This window comes from Phacochoerus africanus, chromosome 10 (assembly GCF_016906955.1).
Source record: "Phacochoerus africanus isolate WHEZ1 chromosome 10, ROS_Pafr_v1, whole genome shotgun sequence".
Lineage (NCBI taxonomy): Eukaryota > Metazoa > Chordata > Mammalia > Artiodactyla > Suidae > Phacochoerus > Phacochoerus africanus.
Genome location: NC_062553.1, coordinates 74,795,067 through 74,816,198, shown reverse-complemented (window position 1 = coordinate 74,816,198; position 21,132 = coordinate 74,795,067). Strand labels below are relative to the sequence as shown.

Sequence of the window (21,132 nt, the reverse complement as noted above, 5' to 3'; positions counted from 1 at the left end):
TGTGCAACTGTAGCTCTGATTCAACCCCTAGCCTGGTAACTTCTATATGCCTGGGGTTGTGGCCCTAATAAGCAAAAAAAAAAAAAAAAAAAAAAAAAAAAAAAAAAAAAAAAAGAAGTATGTAATTCAGGTAGATTTCAGATGTGCTAAGTTCCTATAAAGAATTCAACAGTTAGGTTACAGAAAATACTTCTTCTGCATACAGAAGGCAGACACTCCTTTGAAGAGGCCTCCCAGGAAGGACATTCCAGTTGAACTTTGAAGCATAAGAAGCCACAGAAAGAGCTGGAAGAAAAGGCTTTGAGGAGAAGGAAGAGCAGCACGAAGGCCCTGGGCTGGGTTTGATGAGGCACAATGAACACAGCATGTGGAAGGTGAAGACAACATCAAGGTAGGCAGGGATCAGATTTTATTCCAAGTGCAATGTGCAGACATGGAAGCATTTTAAAGAAATGAGTAAAATAATCTGATTCACTTTCAATCAGACTGCTATCTGGACAACAAAGAGGGGTAAGAATGGAAAAGAGAAGCCAATTCCGATAATGCTGCTCTAGGCTAACCAAGAGACGACCTAGGATGGTAGGGGGTAAGAAGAAGAGGACACACTGAAGACATGTGTTGAGGAGTTCCCATCATGGCTCAGGGGAAATGAAACTGACTAGTATCCATGAGGATGAGTGTTCGATCCCTGGCCTCGCTCAGTGGGTTAAGGATCTGGCATTGCCGTGAGCTGTGGTGCAGGTCGCAGACATGGCTTGGATCCTGCGTTGCTGTGGCTGTGGTGTAGGCTGGCAGCTGCAGCTCCAATTTGACCCCTACCCTGGGAACCTCCATATGCCTCAAGTGCAGCACTAAAAAAAAGACACATGTTGACACATTTCCCTGAACACTTCCTGGGATGTAGGAAAGGAAGTAATAAGAAACTATAAGAACTCTTCTGTCAACCCGTTTGCAGTAGAGTTGGAGGTAAAAGCAACTCAACTAGACAATAACGAAGGTCTTAACTGCATGTTATAGATTCTTTCAAGAATTGTTTAGCTGGGCAAGAGCTGTCAACTGATAACTTCTCTGGAAAAGCAGACATTGATTTAGGGGTTAGAACTAGAGAAGAAAGAAGTCATTTCAGTTTCTAGGAAACAGACTGATGACCAGCATAAGGAAGAATTTGCCAGAATTGAGAGATTAAGAAGACAAGTGGTGAGACCAGAACTGAGATTGCACTGAAAGGGTTTTCAAAATCCCCTCTGGACCTCAGCTTAGTGCTCTGTTGTCTTCACTTGCATGTTAGGCCCTTTGCTGCTCATCTCTGCTTTGCTTTGGGTCTTGGTTGGTGCTTTTTCATTTTTCTCCTTCCTATGACTGCCTTCCCTATTTTTTAAAGTATTTTTATTTCATCAACTTTATTAAGGTAAAACTTACATACAATAATATACACATACTTCAAGTATACAGATCTATACCCTACACATACCTATACACAGTTGTACGCACCTGTGTAGCCCCCATCACGATCAAGGTGTAGAATAGTTCTATCACTTCAAAGAATTCTCCCAGAACTTTCCGCAGTCAGCTTTCTCTCACTTCTGGCCCCCAGCAATAACTGACCTACTTTCTGTCACGATTTGTTTTACCTCTAAAATTTAATACATATGCAAATCATACAATATCTAGCTGCTTCTGCGCAAGATACTTTTTTGAGAATCAAACATGTTATCCTGTGTATATCAAAAATTCATTCCATTTCCATTACAGAGCAGTCTTCTACAGACTGGACATTCCACATTCGTTTGCCCATTATTTATATATGGGCATTTGGATCATGCTCAATATGGGGCTTAGGAATAAAGCTATGATCATTCATGTAAACGTGTTTCCTCATGGGTAAATAAGTAAGGGCATGTTCAATTTCATAAGGACTGCCTAAGTCAAGTCCTAAAGTACTGACACCATTTTATTTATTTATTTATTATTGGAGTATGGCTGATTCACAATGTTGTGTTAGTTTCCAGGGTACGGTAAAGTGATTCACTTATGTACACATATACATATTGTTTTTCAGATTCCTTTCCATTGTGGTTTATTACAGGATATTGCCTACAGTTCCCTGTGCTATACAGTAGGGGCTTGTTTATTGTGGTTGTACCATTTTACATTCCTGCTAGGAACACACAAAAATCCATTTACTCTACATCTACTGGTATTGTCATTCTTTTTAATTTTGGCCATCCTAGGAGGTATGCAGTAGTGTCTCACTGTGGATTTAATTTGAATCTCCCTGATGTCTGAAGATGTTGAGCATCTTTTCTTATGCTTTTCTGGACGTTTCTACCTCCCCTTTAGTTCATCTTTGTTCTCTGGCTTCTTTTTCTCTATCAACCATTTCTAATCATTCTTTACGGGCCCCTAACCTTCTTGCCATAGGCCTATAACTAATGGTATCTACTTCAGACTCTCACTCTGGCCATGACCCCTGCCTCTCCCCTTAACTTTCATCCTGACCTATAGGATGCTGTCTACTGGCAAAGATATCCTATACTGAGTGGGAGAGAAGGGAAAGAGGTGAATTCTGTAGGAAGCTCTTGGACCACTCAGTATGCAACACTGGGGGCCTGATATAAGACAGTGTCAGCAAGGCACAAGGGGAGAAGTGAAAGGAAACATTTGATAAGGAGACATCTTGATAAGATGACTGCAGATCAGGGCTCACTAACTCAGATGCCTTTGCATAAAAGCAAGAAGACTGGACAAATGAAGGAGCCAGATGGGTAGAGGCCAGACACTGCCCAATGTGACTGAGGCATATTCAGCTGCAATCCATTATTGCCAGCAGGGAAAGCAGGCTTCAGGATGCCTGAAATTCTGGTCATTTCCAAAGGAGCTCAAAAATTCACATTTATTTTCATGTGAAATCTCTAATTCATAAATGTCAAAAAATAATTTAACTTAGGGGGGAAAAAGAAGCCACTGCATAAGTTGAACAAAATACAGCTGTGGCTTGACTACAGTTCTGTGTCTGGCCACTTACCATCTCTGTAGAGAAGATGAATCTCTGCTTTTTGTTACTAGCCCTTCTGGCACTTAGATGGTGCTACTGATTGGTCACTCATGAACTTGTTCTGAACACACTTGAAGACTCTTCTTATCTCTCTGCTAAGTTAAACTAAATTCCATGAGAGAAGAGCTTTTCTGCACGTTTTATTCTATATATTTCTACAAATCTAGATTAGTCTTGCCTCTAAAATTTTACGTACTTGCAAATCTTAAATAACTGTCTTCTTTGTCTTAGCACACATTTTTGAGAATCATGTTTTTCTGCATATCAAAAGTTGGCTGTTTTGTAAGTTCCAAATGAGGGAAGAAGACAAAACCCCTGAAGAACAATTGAGTGAAGTGGAGCTAAGCAATCTACCTGATAAAGAGTTCAAGAGAATTGTCATAAAGCTGTTCAAAGAACTTGGAAGAAGAATGGATGAACATAGGACGTTTAATGAGCAATGTGAAAATTAAAAGAACCAAAAGGAGCTGAAGAATACAACACAAAAAAGAGAAAAAAATCCAAACATAACACCAATATAGTCATCAAATCACAAGGGAAGAGAGCAAAAGGAAAAATTGAATGAAAACAAACTACAAAAACAATCCCAAAACAATTAACAAAATGTCAGTAAGACATACCTACAAATAATTACTTTAAATGTAAATGTACTAAATGCCTCAATCAAAAGATATAGAGTGGCTGAATGAAGACAAAAACAAAACACACACACACACACACACACACACAGACACACACACATGCTGCCTACAATAGATGCACCTCATTCTGAAGACACACACAGATTAAAAGTAAGGATATGGAAAAGGGCATTCCATGAAAATGAAAATGAAAAGAAAGCTGAGATAACAGTACTTATAGCAGACAAAATAGACTTTAAAACAGAAGACTGTAATAAGAGACAAAAAAGGACATTACAGAATGATAATGTGATCATTCCAGAAAGATATAACAATTATAAATATATATTCACCCAATGTAGGAGCACCTAAACATATAAGGCAAATATTAACAGACCCAAAGGGAGAAATTGATGGTAATATAATAATAGTAGCAGACTTTAACACCCCACTTACCTCAATGGAGAGCTCATTCAGACAGAATATCAATAAGGAAACACTAGCCTTAAGCAACACATTAGACCAGGTAGACCTAATAGATACGTATAGAACATTCTATCCCAAAGCAGCAGAATACATATTTTCTGAAGTGCCTATCAATAGATGAATGGATAGAGAAGATGTGGCGTGTATGTATATGTATACACACACACATATATATACTCTCAGTGGAATATTACTTAGCCATAAAAAGAATGAAATCTTGCCAGTTGCAACAGCATGGATGAACCTAGAGGGTATTATGCTAATTGAAATAAGTCCAGAGACAGACAAACACTATATGATTTCACTTAATTTAATGTGGAATCTAAAAAACAAAACAAATGAACAAACATAACTAAACATAAACAGAGTCATAGATACAAAGAACAAACAAGTGGTTGCCAGAGGGGAAGAGAGAAATAGGTGAGGGAGACGAGATACAAATTACACGTACAAAATAAATGAATCACAGGTATGAAAGGGACCATTGTGGGGAATAGAGTCAATAATTATGTAACATCTTTGTATGGGTAACAGACGACAACTAGACTTATAATGGTGATCATTTTGAAATGTACAGCTATGTCTAATCACTGTGCTGTGTACCAGGGACTGACATACTGTTATAGGTCAATTATTCTTCAAAAACAAACAAACTCATAGAAAAAGAGACCAGATTTGTGGTTATCAGAGGCAGAAGGACGGTGGGTGGGGAAATTGGATGAAAGCAGTCAAAACAAATCTCCACTTACAAGATAAAACCAACACTGGGGATGTAACACACAACAACAATAAATGTAAGTAATACTGCTGTGTGCTATGAACGTTGTTGGGAAAGTAAATCCTGAGTTCTCCTCACAAGGAGAAGTTGTTCTATATCTTAGTTGTGCATGTGTGTGTGTGTGTACACACAATAACGGATGTTCACTAAACTTCTTGTAGTAATCATTTCATAATGTACATGTCAAACTACTTTGCTGTATACCTTAAATTTATACAGAGCTGCATGTCAATTACATCTCAATAAAACAGGAAGAACAAAATTGTTCCTTTGTACATAGTAGCTGCTTAATAAGTACGGAAAGGCAGGTAAGAGAGGGGACAAAGGAAGTGAGAAAAAGAGGTGGTCATAGGTCTCCATAGATCCCTCACCTATGTTACAGCCTGAGAGATTAGAAAAATGCTTCTCTCCCTACAGGACCCTTCTAAAACAATAGCAATTATTCTTTTTTAAAAAATCACTCAATGAAATAACAGCACATCTGATACTGAGATTTGAGTAGTACCTATGCAAGGATCTCCGCTGGGTTTCCCATTGAATCCTACCATGGAGGCTCTAGGAACAAGCTGGAGACCCATCCTGATAGAGGTTATAGTAAAAACAATCCCTAAATGAAGTCAAATTGATATATTTTTTCCTGGATACTTAAAAGGTTTTCACTAAAAGAAGAGAAGAAAAAAAGGCTCTGGGGGAGTTCCCACCCTGGCTCAGTGGTTAATGAACCTGACTTATATCCATGAGGACGTGGGTTCGATCCCTGGCCCCGCTCAGTGGGTTAAGGATCCCGCATTGCTGTGAGCTGTGGTATAGGTCAAAGATGTGGCTCGGATCCCGAGTTGCTGTGGCTGTGGTGTAGGCAAGCAGCTATAGTTCTGATTCAACGCTCTAGCCTGGGAACCTCCTTATTGTGGGTGAGGCCCTAAAAAGACAAAAGACAAAAAAAAGAAAAAAAAAAGAAAAGGCTACGGAACAGATATTGTTTTCCCCAGGAGACTTTTCAGCACTTACCACTCAAAGAAAAATGCAGTGATCACTACAAATATTAAAGGAAACGAGCAGATGATATTGTCCACAAACTTGAAAATTCAATGAAAAATGCATTAAACAGAATTCATAATGGAGAAAGAATTGGAAAACCAAAACTGGATATATTACTCTCTTTTAAAACCTTGCATTTAATATAAACTGTGACAAGTTTAAAGTCATTTGTTGGAGTTTTCAAATAACTATTCTTTCCAAGCCAGTCATAAAGTCATCTAGTCACAAAGTAAAGAATTTTAATTAGTCATGTTGAATCGAGGTAATACGTATGTTGAGGACTCTCAAATTACGTTATAATATTAGGTTTATTTTGTTACACTTCAGGAGGCAATTGTTAGTATGAAAGTAAATTACATTTTCGGTAGGACTATGCCTTCATAGTAGTGTAGTATGTCTTACCTTCGGTGCTAAATCAGTTTTCTGTGCTTCCTGATATGATTTTTTTAAATGGCTGCACCTGTGGCACATGGAAATTCCCAGGTGAGGGATTGAATCTGAACTGGAGCAGAAATCTGCATTGAAGCTGTGGCAATGCCAGATCCTTCAACCTGCTGTGCCAGGCTGGGGATCAAACCCGTGCCTCAACAAAGACTCGAACTGCTACGGTCAGATTCCTAACCCCACTACACCACAGCAGGAACTCCTGACACAATTTTTTTTTTTTTAACACAGGATATTTTATTTCAATGGGTTTGTTACATCTTCTTTAAAACGTCGGTAAGTAGAGAAAAACCTATGCAGGCAAGATGTACAGTCTTTTTTTTTTGGGGGGGGGGGCCTTTTTGGCTTTTTGCCATTTCTAGGGCCACTCTCACGGCATATGGAGGTTCCCAGGCTAGGGGTCGAATCAGAGTTGTAGCCTCTGGCCTATGCCAGAGCCACAGCAATGCGGGATCCGAGCCACATCTGCAACCTACACCACAGCTCATGGCATTGCCGGATCCTTAACCTACTGAGCAAGGCCAGGGACCGAACCCGCAACCTCATGGTTCCTAGTCAGATTCGTTAACCACTGTGCCACGACAGGAACCCCAAGGTGTACAGTCTTGATGACAGCCTTTTCTTCATGGGTAAGGATGCTTATTAGAAGCCCAATTTCAAAAGAAAACATAGATATTGCCTGCATGTAAAAGAACAAAGATGAGGACAGAATTGCAAATAAGAAGCACATATGGCCTTCCTCATGAAATGAACAACCCTATTTTCACTACAAATAAAATGTTCACAATATCAAATGGAATTATAGCACACAAAGAATTTCATTCAATGAAAGTGCTTCAAATTAGATGCTAAAGTTAGCAAAGAGCTGCAATTATTTATATATGTTCTTCCTTTGATGACATTTTAATTCGAAATTGCCTAAGAAAAGAGGAAATAATTGAAGGGTTCTCTAGGCCTTGGCTTATTGTGCAGATTTTAAACAAAAGTCTGTTTTCTAGGCATCTATATAAAAATGTACAATTACTGCTCATTTCACATCCAGGTAGAAATCATAAAACATGAAAACCAACACTGTACCTTCAATTTCCCTGAGGTAAGTGAAACATATAGAAGAATTTATCTTTTATATTTTCAGGCTTTCATGAATTTCATTTTAACATTGTGTCAAAAAAGTATAATGCATTTAATTTTCTTGTTCTTTTCTTCTTTACAAAAATACTGTTAAAAAACTAAAACCACCTATAGCAACAGTGAACTATCACTTAAAGGCAGAATTATATAAGTTAATGCAATGGGATTATAGAAATCAATATTCACGGAGGTATTTAGGTACAATAATTATGAGAACATTTTATTCAGAGTTGTCCATGAGTAAATAATTCTAGAGTTTTGGATTCCCACTGTAGTAGAGGAGGTTAATGATTCAGCTTGTCTCTGTGCCAGCCTGGATTCAATCTCTGGCCCCAAAATGGCCACGTGCCATGTGTGCAGCCAATAAAAAAAATTAAAATAAGTAAATAAATAATTCTAGAGTTTTATTTCTGTTATTTCTAAGCAATGCAAGCATCTTCTTATTGATGACCGACCCAAGAGAAACATTTTCCAAAAACATCTGGATGATTTTTAATTTTCTGTTATCTTTTCAATGAACAGCCACTGAAACACTTGAACATATTTTGATCACTTAAGAAAAAGAATTGGGAGTAATGTCAGCAAGATGGCTAAACAGCAGATCCTAGACCTAGTCCCCATACAGACATAGACTTAACAATCACAACAGATGGTCCAAAAAGCCTTTATGAAAATTCCAGGCCAAAAAGGAGTGGGGGTGATTTAGTCAAAGTGATGGAAGAAAAAAATTGCCACCAAGAGTATTATATCTAGCAAAACTGTCCTTCAAAAACGAAGGAGAAATAAAGGCCATCCCAGATAAGCAAAAGTTGATAAAGTTTATCACTACCAGACCTGCCTCACAAGAAGTGCTGAGGAGGGAGTTCCCATTGTAGTTCAATGGTAATGAACCTGACTAGTATCTGTGGGGAGGCAGGTTTGATCTCTGGCCTCACTCAGTGGGTTAAGGATCTAGCACTGCCCTGAGCTGTGGTATAGGTCACAGACGTAGCTTGGATCTGACATTGCTGTGGCTGTGGTGTAGGCTGGTGACTACAGCTCGGATTGACCCCTAGCCTGGGAACTTTTGTATGCCTCAGGTGCAACCCTGAAAAGACAAACAAACAAACAACAAAAAAGACAAAAAGGAAATGCTGGAGTTCCCGTCATGGCTCAGTGGTTAACGAATCCCACTAGGAACCATGAGGTTGCAGGTTCGATCCCTGGCCTTGCTCAGTGGGTTAAGGATCCGGCGCTGCCATGAGCTGTGGTGTAGGTTGCAGACACGGCTCGGATCCCACGTTGTTGTGGCTCTGGCGTAGGCTGGTGGCTACAGCTCCAATTCAACCTCTAGCCTGGGAACCTCCATATGCCACAGGAGTGGCCCTAGAAATGGCAAAAAAAAAAAAAAAAGGGAATGCTGAGGGGCTCCTTCAGGTTGAAATGAAAGGACACTCCACAACAACATGATAGCATACGAAAATACAAAGCTCTCTGGTAAAGGTACATTTATAGACAAATACCGAATCCTGTAATTCTGTAATGGTGGTGCATAAATCACTTTTAACTTTGGTATAAAAATTAAAAGACAAAAGCTTTAAAACCATAACTATAATATGTTGTTAATGGATCAAATATAAAAATATGTAACTGTGAAATCGACACATAAAATGGGAGGGAGAAGAAAAGGAGCAGAGTTTTTGTATGTGAGTAAAGTTAGGTTATTGTCAGTTTAAAGTAGATTGCTAAAACTATAAGATGTTTTATGTAATCACCATAGCAATCACACACACACAAAAAACATGTAGAGAAGAAGCACAAAAGGAAAAAAGAAGGGACTTGAAACCTGCCACTACAAAAAAAAAAAAATCAGCAAATACAAAGGAAGGGAGAAATAGAAGAAAAAAGAGACAAAATAACTACCAAACATATAGAAGGCAATTTAAAAATGTCAGTACTAAGTCCCTCCTGATTAGTAATCACTAACATAAATGATAAAAGTCCCCAATCAAAAAACAGAGTAGCTGAATGCATTAAAAATTTACAAGATCCACCTACATACTGTCTGGAAGAGATTAAGTTTAGATCCACCTACATACTGTCTAGAAGAGGTTAAGTTTCTGTCCTTTTATATTCATAGGCTGAATATAAAAGTATGGAAAAAGATATTCCATGCAAATGGTACCCCAAAGACAACAGGGGCGGCTATATTTATATCAAATAAAATGTAGTCAAAGTCAAAGACTGTCCTAAGACAAAGAAGATATTATATAAAAAGGTCTAGTCACTAGAAGATATAGTAATTATAAATATATATGCATCTAACAGGATAGCACCCAAACATATGAAGCAAACACTGACAAAATTGAAGGGAGTAATGCATAGTAATATAATAATAGTAGGATATTTCAATCCCCCACTTCCAAAAATAGATAGATCAACCAAACAGAATATGAATAAGGAAACAGAGGACTTGAACAACATTATAGACTAACTGGACCCAATAGACATCTTCAGAAGAATTGACCCAACGACAGCAGAATCATACACATTCTCAAGTGTATTACACATTCCCAATTGTATCCTCAAGTGCATACGACACATTCTCCAAGGACAGATCACCACATGTTTGGCCACAGAATATTAACAAATTTAAGAATATTAAAATCATACCAACTATCTTTTCTGATTATAATGGAATGAAACTAGAAATAAATAGCAAAGATAAACTGGAAAATTCACAAATGTAAGGAAATTAAATAACATGCTCTGAAAGACTAATGAGTCAAGAAGAAATCTAAAGGAAAATTAGATATCATGAGACAAATGCAACAAAAACACAACATATCAAACATGAGATACAGCAAAAGCTGTTCTAAGAGAGGATTTTATAGCAGTAAGTGTCTACATTTAAAAAAGAGGAGGGGAGTTCCTGTTGTGGCTCAGTGGTTAACAAATCCGACTAGGAACCATGAGGTTGCGGGTTCAATCTCTGGCCTTGCTCAATGGGTTAAGGATCCAGCTTTGCTGTGAGCTGTGGTGTAGGTAGCAGACATGGCTCGGATTGGCATTGCTGTGGCTCTTGCTTAGGTCAGAAGCTATAGCTCCGATTAAACCCTAGCCTGGGAACCTCCACATGCCATGGGTGCAGCCCTAGAAAAGACAAAAAAAAAAAAAAAAAGACCAGAGTTGTAGATTGAATTAAAAAAAAGAAGAGTTCCTACTGTGGTGCAATGGGATTGGTGGCTTCTCTGGAGTCCTAGGGCATAGGTTCAATCCCCAGCCTGGCATGGTAAATATTCAGCATTGCTACAGCTGCCATGCAGGTTGCAAATGCAGTTTGCAGCTTCTGCTTGGATCTGATACCTGGTCAGGGAATTCCATATGACACGGGGTAGCCAAAAAGGAAAAAAGAAGAAAGAAAAAAAGAAGAAAGATTGCAAATCTACAGTATAACTTTACACCTTAAGAACAATAAAAGAGGAACAAACTAAGAGCAAAGCAGAAAGAAGAAAAAGTAAAGATTAGAGCAGAAACAAATGGTAGGAAAACAAAAATGAAACTAAGTTTTTTTTAAAGATCAATAAATTGATAATTTCCTTAGCTAGACAAAGAAAAAGTGAGAAGACTAAAATTATAAAAATCAGAAATGAAAGAGGAGGCATTAAAACTGATGTCACAGAAATAAAATGTATCAAAAGAGAATACTCTGAACAATTATGCACCAAAAAATTAGATAACTTATAGGAAATGGATAAATTCTAGAAACATATACCCTATCAAAATCAAATCATAAAGAAAGAAAAAAATACAACCAGATCTGTAACTAGTAGGGAGATTGAATCAGAAATTAAAACCTCCCAATAAAGAGGAACAGATGGCTTCACTGGTGAATTCTATCAAACACATAAAGAAGAATCAATACCAATTCTTTTCAAACTCTTCCAAAAAATATAAAGAGGACAGAACCCTTCCAAACTTATTTTATGAGGCCAGCATTACTCTGATACCAAAACCAGACAGAGACACTAACAGAAAACCACAGACCAATATCCCTGATGAGTATAGATGCAAAGATGCTCAACAAAAGTTATCAAACTGAATCCAGCAGCACAATTAAAAGATCATGCACCATAACCAATTGAGATTTATCCCTGGAATGCCAAGACAGTTCAAAATATGACAGTCAATCAATGTAATACACCCCATTAACAGAACAAAGGATCAAAAAATCACACTATCATGTTAATATCTGCAGAAAAAAATATTTGGCAAAATTCAACAATTTCTCATAATAAACTCACTCAATAAACTAAAAACTAGTATAAGGAAATGACAACAAAATAATAAAGACCATTTATTAAAAAAAACCCTAGGTAACATCCTGCCCATGGTGAAAAACAGACAACTTTCCCACTAAGCTTAGGGAACAAGGTAAGGATGTCCACTCTTGCCACTCTGTGTGGCAGAGACCTGAAAGTCCTAGTCAGGGAGAGTAAGCTTGAAATTAAAGGCATCCAAATCACAAAAGAGGTAGTAAAATGATCTCTGTCCTTTTGATATAATTACATGATCTTATGTGTAGAAAACCCTATAGATTCCACAAAATATCAGTTGCATTTCTATGCACTAACAATGCATAATCTAAAAAAATTAGGAGAGTTCTTTTGTGGCTCAGCAGGTTAAGGATCCAGCATTGTCACTGTAGCACCTCAGGTCACTGCTGTGGCACAGATTCAATCCCTGGTTGAGGAACTACCACATGCTGCAGGTGTGGCCAAAAAAAAAAAAAAATCAGGGAAACAATCCCAATGACAATGGCAACAAAAAAATAATTAGGGAGTTCCCATGAGGTTGTGGGTTCGATCCCTGGCCTCCCTCAGTAGGCTAAGGATCTGGTACTGCTGTGAGCCATGGTGTGGGTCACAGATGTGGCTCACATCCTCCATTGGTGTGGCTGTGGTGTAGGCCAGCAGCTATAGCTCTAATTTCACCCTTAGACTGGGAACTTCCATATGCTGTGAGTGTGGCTCTAAAAACACAAAAAATAATAAAATAAAATAAAATAAAATAAAATAAATTTAAAAAATTTGGAATGAACTTACCCAAGGAGGTAAAAGTTTTATACACTAAAAACTATAAAACATTGTTGAAAGAAATTAAAGATGACCCAAATAAGAGGAAAGACATCCTATGTTTATCCCATCTCCATGAACTTCATATTGTTAATGTCCACACTACCCCCAAACAATCTACAGAATCAATGCAATTCCTATCAAAATCTCAATGGCACATTTTGCAGAAATAGGAAAAAAACTTAAAATTCATATGAAACTCAAAGTACTCTGAATAGAGAAAACCATCTTGAAAAAGAAAAGCAAAGGTAAAGGCCTCACATTCCTGACCTCAAAACGTATTACAAAGCTACAGTAATCAAAACAGTATGGCACACACACACACACACACACACACACACACACACACAGACACCGACCAACCAAAGGAACAGATTCCACAGAAAAACTCTCACATATATTTTCAAATGATCTTTGACAAGGATGCCAAGGCTACACAATGAGGAAAGGATAATCTATTTAACAGACAGTGTCAAGAAAACTGAATGTCCACATCCACACAATATTCAAAAATTGACCTAAAAATGGATTTAAATCTCCTAGATGAAAACATAGGGGAAAAGTTTCAAGACATTGGATCTGGCATTAATTTCTTGGCTATGACAGGAAAAGCACAGGCGACCAAAGCAAAACTAGATGAACAGGGACTACTGAAATAAGACGCTTCCACTTAATAGAAAAAAAAAGAAAGAAAATGAACAAAGGATTTGAATATGAATTTCGCCAAAGAAGAAATAAATGGCCAACAGGTACATGAAAGATGCTCAACATTACTCATCATCAGGCAAATGCAAATCAAAACCACAATGAGATATCACCTCACACCAGTCAGGATGCCTTGCTATTAAAACAAAGACAAAATAACAAGTTTGGGTTAAAGGTAAAGAGAAACTGACATCCTTGTAACACTGTTGGTGGGAATATAAAATGGTACAGTCACTATGGAACACAGATTGGAGGATCCTCTAAAAATTTAAATTAGCACTATTGTATGATCCAGCAATTCCACTTCTGGGGATACAGCCGAAGCACTGAAAACAGGATTTCAAACACATATTTTCACACCCATGTTCACTGCAACATTATTTACAGTAGCCAAGAGGTGGAAACAACCTAACTGTCTTTCAGTGAATAAATGGACTAAGAAATGCAGTATATACGTACAATGGTTAGAGTACTGGCCTTAAAAACGGAAGGATGTCCTGTCAGATGATACACTGCTGAATCCTGAGGACATTACGTGAATAGCCAGACCCTTAGAAGCAGAAAGTGGAATGGTGCCGGCTGGGGAGAGGGAGGGGAAAGAGCTGTTCCATTAGTTTATGCTACAGTTTCTGTTTTGAAAGATGAGAAATTCTGAGAAATCCACTGCACAATGATAGGCATGCTATTCACACTATTGTACTTTGCCCTTTGCATTTTATGTTTCTTTTTCTTCTTTTTATGGCCACACCTGAGGCATATGGAGGTGCCCTGGGCCAGGGACTGAATCAGAGCTGTAGCCGCCAGCCTACACCAGAGTCAGAGCAACGCTGGATCTGAGCCACATCTGTGACCTATGCTGCACCTTGTGGCAACACCGGATCCTTCACCCACAAAAGGAGGCCAGGGATTGAACCTGCATCCTCACATACACTATGCCAGATTCTTAACCTGCTAAGCCACAACAGGAACTCCTTTACCATAATTTAAAAAAAAAAGAGTTTTTTTTTTCCTTCCCACCTTCCCGTCACAAAATGACTGAACATGTGTTACTAGGGCTTTCCAAACACTCCTAGGATGAGACAAAACATGGAAAATGCTCAAACAGAATAATTTTCCAAAATTTCTGGACAGATGAAAACCATGTTTCAAATGTAAATGACATATGATCTTGAACACATCTGCTTTGTGAACACCTAAGGAAATGAGAGAGGAAACCATTAAAAAGTACTCATTGATTTTTTTTTATGTACTTTAGAGAAAGAGAGACGTGGAAGAAAACCCAATATAGAATTAATACATGCAATGAGAAGTAAACAAAATGTATTAGGTCTGAAATACACTTTTATGAATGTCAGCGGGCACATTTTCTAAAAGGAGATTACCTGGAAATGGCTGCTATTTAATCATTTAAAAATTCACTCCCTAACAACCCAGAGAAATGCAGTGCTAAATGAGTCCTGGATGTCCCTGCTAGCTCCCCAATTTTGTGATGGACAGAAAATAAAAGATGAGATTCAAAACATGAGCTTGACAATTTCCACCATTGCTTCGGTGTTGTGTCAAACACCACCTCTTGCCTGGGGGACCGGCCGCAAACAGATCTCCCCTCATTTTCCAGCCATTCCCTGTCCGGGCAGCAACCGGAAAGTGCAATTCTCTGCACTTTCAAGAAGTGTCCTTATGCTCTATTCAGCTCCTGGAACGCCAGCCAGAATCCAATGCCTGCACATGTCCAGAAAGAAAGGCTGCACAATGTGTCTATATCAGTGCCTCTCAACTTTGATCATGAGAGACTCAGCACATTTCCCATTATTTCAAGAAACAAAGAACATGTCTCCCCCCAAAAAAACCTGATTTTTATTGTCCTAGCTGATTACGTGGAGATTTTCTTGCTCTATCAGAATCCTGAGATCTTTTGCCAGTGTTCAACAGATTTTTCTGTGCGAATCATTTCACCTATAGATGCATTTTTTTTTTTGTCTTTTCCCCTTTTTCTAGGGCCGCTTCCCTCAGCATATGAAGTTCCCAGGCTAGGGGTCTGAACAGGGCTGTAGCCGCCAGCCTATGCCAGAGCCACAGTAAAGCGGGATCCGAGCCACATCTGTGACCTACACCACAGCTCACGGCAATGCCGGATCCTTAACCCACTGAGCAAGGCCAGGGATCGAACCCGCAACCTCATGGTTCCTAGTCAGATTCGTTAACCACTGCACCACGACGGGAACTCCCTAGATGTATTTTTTGATGTATTTGTGGGAGGAGGTGAGCTTCAAGTCCTACTCCTCCCCCATCTTAATCATTCCCCCCTCCTCCCACCTTAAAAACATGTTTCACTTCAATTGTAAGAAAAGCCTCTTATGATGTTTTTAGCTGCTACATAAGAAGTACTATAATATACAATTTTAATAAGTCCATTTGATGGTCATAGTAGCGCTTCAGGGAGACAAGACTGCTATCCTCAAAATCATCTGTTAACAGGGGTCAGTACTCACAAATAATATGAAATTAAAACAAAAAGAAAGGAAAGGAGGGAGTTCCGGTCGTGGTGCAGTGGTTAACGAATCTGACTAGGAACCATGAGGTTGCGGGTTCGATCCCTGGCCTTGCTCAGTGGGTTAAGGATCCGGCATTGCCGTGAGCTGTGGTGTAGGTCGCAGAGGAGGCTCAGATCCCGCATTGCTGTGGCTCTGGTGTAGGCCGGTGGCTACAGCTCTGATTCGACTCCTAGCCTGGGAACCTCCATATGCTGCGGGAGTGGCCCAAGAAATGGCAAAAAAGACAAAAAAGAAAGGAAAGGAAATCCTGATATTTCTAAGGACTTTGTTCTGGTTTTGACTTACATATAAATGAAAGTTCTTTGTAAACTTTAAAATGCTGTAAATCCCCAATGTCTAAATCTCTTCCAGTTCTTAAAAACAAGACAAAATATCCCTCTGACCTTCAGGATTCCCAAGCTATTGCCACCTGCCCTTTCTTTCTCTTCATGGCTAAGCCTCGTGAGAATCAGACTGAAAGCCCCATTTTCACTTCACTCTGCACTTCACTATACTCTAGCCTCCAAAATGGTTAAGTTCTAGTGACTTCCATCCTCTCCAAAGCTGCTAAATTCTGTTTGGCTGCATGCAATTCCTGTAAACAGCCACCTTGGACTCTGGGATCTGGCTCCTGGGCTCTATTCTTGGCCACATCCGGAGCAATTTCAACTGAGTTTCAAACCTACTTCCCAGAACTTCCTTTCTGGTCTCTCCCAGCCCCTTCTTTTGCTAATCATGTCATTCTCTTATTGTCTTATCCTTTATATGTGATGCCTGGACTTTTTTTTTTTTTTCTTCCAGACAGGTCTGCCTCTCTACCATGTTCCCACCTCCTTACGCCAAAGTGGCGTCCTCAGACCATCTCAGGTAATGCTCTTCCCAACTCCCCATTGGAAGGGTTCTGTGAGTGCTGGAGCCCCACTCCCAGTGCATAGTGGCCCTCCATCCCATTCACTGCTTTGGGGACAGTCCTTTGATGGTCACTTTTCAGTCCTTATCTTCCCTGACCTCTGCAGAGTTAGGTGGGGTTGACCAGTCCTTTCTTTCTGAATGTGCCATTTTCCTGCTTGTCAAACACCATCCTGCCAGGAATTGTCAGTGCTGGCCTGGGCTCTCCATCCCAATCCCTTTTGTAGACTCATTCCATCTCCAGCTCCTGTAAATACTGGCATGGCTTTGGATCTCTTCTCAGCCTCCCTCTGTCCAGCCTCACCATTGACTTACATGGCACAGTTACACGGGAGCGTCTACCTTAGATTCTCATTTCATTGGTTGGTTGGCGTGGCTGGATGTCCAGGTATCAGAAATTTTTTAGAAGTGCCCCAAGCATCTCCATGTGCAGCCAGGACTGAGAGCCATGGGTCTGAATATTTAAGTTCCAGTGATGTTATCTTAGAAAGACCAGGGTCCTTGTTCCCTCAGCTTTCCCCACTGCCATAGTTTTTATCTGGTCCCCTGGTCATTTGTGGTGCGGATGGCCACAGGACTCTCCTAATTTATCTCTCTATCCCAAGCCACCCTTCTTCACAAGCCTTCTAAACGAGCCTTCTATTTTATGAAAGCTTGTGTTGTCACTCTTTTAAAACCTGAAAGACCATCAGCGTCTCTCTGGTCCAGCTCATCCCTGGAAAGTTCCCAAGAGCCTCTGTCCAGCTCTAACAGATGATGTGCTGCTCATATCCCCGAGTCCCCCACGCCTTTGTGTGGGCATTTTCCCCCTTCCCAGAACTAAGAATCTTCCTTATCTTTTTTCTCTGGCTTGATTTTATTTCCACTGGAGCGTTTTGTTTTCTAAGAAGTATGGTTTAAACAGTGAAATGATTTCAACATGCATTTGATGAACACCTAGTAAGCTCTTTTCTGGTCCTGCTCTCCACAGCGGGATGCTTCTCCCAGCTATTTCTCGAAGACACTTTAATCTCCATGTCTTACTACCTATAACAGTTGGTAACAATGAAAGTAAAGTGTTTTGGACATTATCAAGTGCTTATTTGATCATCAAAACTGGCTCACAAGGAGTTCCTGTCATGGCTCAGTGGAAATGAATCTGACTGGCATTCAAGAGGACGCAGGTTCGATCCCTGGCCTCACTCAGTGGCTTAAGGATCTGGCGATGCTGTGAGCTGTGGTGTAGGTCGAAGATGCGGCTCAGATTTGGAGTTGCTGTGGCCGTGGCTAGCTCAGCAGCTACAGCTCTGATTTGATCCCTAGCCTGGGAAACCTCCATATGCTGCGGGTGTGGCCCTAAAAAAAAAAAAAAAAAAAGGCTCATGAGAGAACAGGCAAAAGAGATGTTTAAGGCTGTTTCCAAGGCTGTTTCCTATGACTTTAAAAAATGAGTACTGAGGGCACAACATTGAGTGTCCAGTCAACAGTTATCCGGCCTCCTCAAGGGCAAAGATAAGAGGGCTCTTTAAGAGTTAAAAAGACATGAAGCAGAGGGACAGTTACACAGAACCACTTCGATGCACCAAGACAAAGGTTTCTGTATTTTTTTTTGATGATAGAGCTCACATTCACCTAGGAACCCCATCCTGATGGACAAGAGTGAAAAACAACCGTCTTAAACATGCTATTTAATGACATCTCGGTTTCTTGCCCAACACTGTACTTTCAGGTAACGTACCTCTTTGGGAGGCATGCTCAGTCTTTGTCTGGGACCCCCTACCTCTTGCACGGTTGCCTGTCTGTAAGAGGACACTGGTGGGAGGAGCCTTCCAGGGATGGGGGTGGGATCATTGTCTGGCTCTTAGAATGTATCTCCAGGCCATAAATCTGGTCTTTCATGTCAACATGTTCAGGCTTAGAACTCTATCCTCCTGGCCAGGTCCCACTGCAGCTGTTTTTGATACTGCAGCTTTTTGACACTTGGCATGTTACGTATCCTTGTGTTTCGGCCGTCTGCCCCACAGAACTAGGGATGGGCTCATCTCATCACTTGTAGTCATGGTCCTCATGGCAGGCATTAATCTGTGTCCTCAAGAGGGAATGCTGGGACTGCGGAAGGTCTTCTAGGGTCTCGTAAGGGCCAACAGGAATGGAATGCTCCCTTGAGCCATCTCTTTACCTCAATATATACCCATTGTACTCTGCTTGTCCATGTTAGCAAAAAAACTATCCCACGAGGCAGTGTTCTCCCAGATGCCAACCTGTCTTCTGCTTTTAGCTTTTCCTTTAGTCTGTCTCATGGGCCCTCTCCAGGATGACAGCTGTAGGAAGGGAGAAGCCAGGATGCTCGTGGCTGAGTGCTTGTTTCCTACATCTTTTCTCACGTCCCCGTCCTGGACTCTCCACCAACTGGAAGGGATGGGCTTCCCTTTTCTTTCCATGTGGCCGATTTCCTTGGGAGCCATCTCTGTCTATAGCGACAACCACCTATTTTGCTTGTCAAAGGCAGAATATTCTCCCTTTGCATTTCTGTTGTAATTTTCCTAACACTACCCCCAAACAAGTAGATGCCTCTTGCAGAATAGGTGAAAGGTCATATCCATGGACAGATAATAGAGAAAAGAGTAGAAATATAGTGCAAAAATAGTAACCCTTGGATCAGCATGTTAAGGATCCAGCATTGTCACTGCAGTGGCTTGAGTTACTGCTATGGCACAGGCTTAATCCCTGGCCCAGAAACTTGCATTTCCTGGAGTGCAGGCAAAACCAACCAAACAAATTAACCCTAAGAAGAACAAAGCTGGATGACTGACACTCCTCGACTTTAAGACTATAAAGCTACAGTAATCAAAACAGTATGGTATTGATGAAAGAAGAGATCAATGAAACACAACAGACAGCCCCCAAAATAGATTCGTATAAATATAGTCAACTGAACCTTGACAAAGAAGCAAAGGTAATAATAAATAAATAAAAACAATAATAAATAAATGGCTTCCGGATGCAAAAAAAAAAAAAAAATCTGGGAGTTCCCATTGTGGTGCAGCAGGAACAAATCTGGCTCATATCTCTGAAGATGCAGGCTGGAGCCTAGCCTTGTTTAGTGGGTTAAGGATCTGGTATTGCCATGAGCTATGGTGTAGGTGGAAGACACAGCTTGGGTCCAGGGTTGCTGTGTCTGTAGCATAGGCTGGCAGCTGCAGTTCCAATTCGACCCCTAGCCTGGGAACTTCCATATGTTGCAGATGCTGCCCTAAAAAGCATTAAAACATATATATATATATATATATATATATATATATATATATATATATACCGATCTTATACCCTTTAAAAAATCAACTCAACATGTGTCACAGACTTAATTTCAAAATGTTAAAACAAAGAATTCCCAGACACTGGAGGAAACCTAGATGACTTTAAGTTTAGTGATAATTTTTTAGCTACAACACCAAAGGCAGTATCTCTGAAACAGAGAATTAATATGTTGGCCTTCACTAAAATAAAAAATCTCTGCTCTATTCTGGAAAGAGAATTCTGGGTTTGGAGTGAGGAGTCGGGGGGAAAGGATAAATAGGCAGTGCATGTTTTTTTTTCAAGCAGTGGGCAGTGAAAACTACTCTGTATGATATATGTGTGTATGTATTATACCAAAAACTATGATACTATAAACTATTCTATATGATACTGTATATGTATGCTAGTCTATTTACATGACATTAACCCTTGTCCAAATGCATGGAATGTACCCCATCAAGGGGAACTCGAATGTAAACTATGATGTATCAACATAGGTTCACTGATTTTAACAAAGGTACCACTCGGAAAGGATGCTAATAATGAAGGAGGGAATTCATGTATCGGGACAAGGGGTACCTGGGAAATCTCTCACCTTCCTCCCAATTTTTGCATGTACTTAACTATTCTTTAAAATGTAGCTTAGGGGTTTCCCGTCGTGGCTCAGCGGTTACCAAACCTGACTAGGATCCACAAGGATGCAGGTTCGATCCCTGGCCTTGCTCAGTGGATTAAGGATCCGGCATTGCCATGAGCTGTGGTGTCGGTCACAGACACCACTCAGATCACAAGTTGCTATGGCTGTGGCGTAGGCCGGTGGCTACAGCTACGATTCAACCCCTAGCCTGGGAACTTCCATATGATCTGGGTGCAGTCCTAAAAAGAAAAAAAAAAAAAAAAGCTTAAAAATATTAACTCTGTTGCATCTCTAAACCAAAATATGATTCAGAGTTATGCAAAAACACATGGAAGAAACAGAACTGCTCCCAAGGCAGAGGGCTTGACTGAGGGGTTAAGACACCAAAAGAAAGAAACGTGTGAT

At 40.0% G+C, this 21,132-nt stretch overlaps 1 protein-coding gene across 1 annotated transcript in view; it reads right to left on the bottom strand.

The window, feature by feature from the left end:
* The window catches only part of DCHS2 (dachsous cadherin-related 2), a 275,809-nt gene that overhangs the window by 39,009 nt on the left and 215,668 nt on the right, over nucleotides 1-21,132 (bottom strand).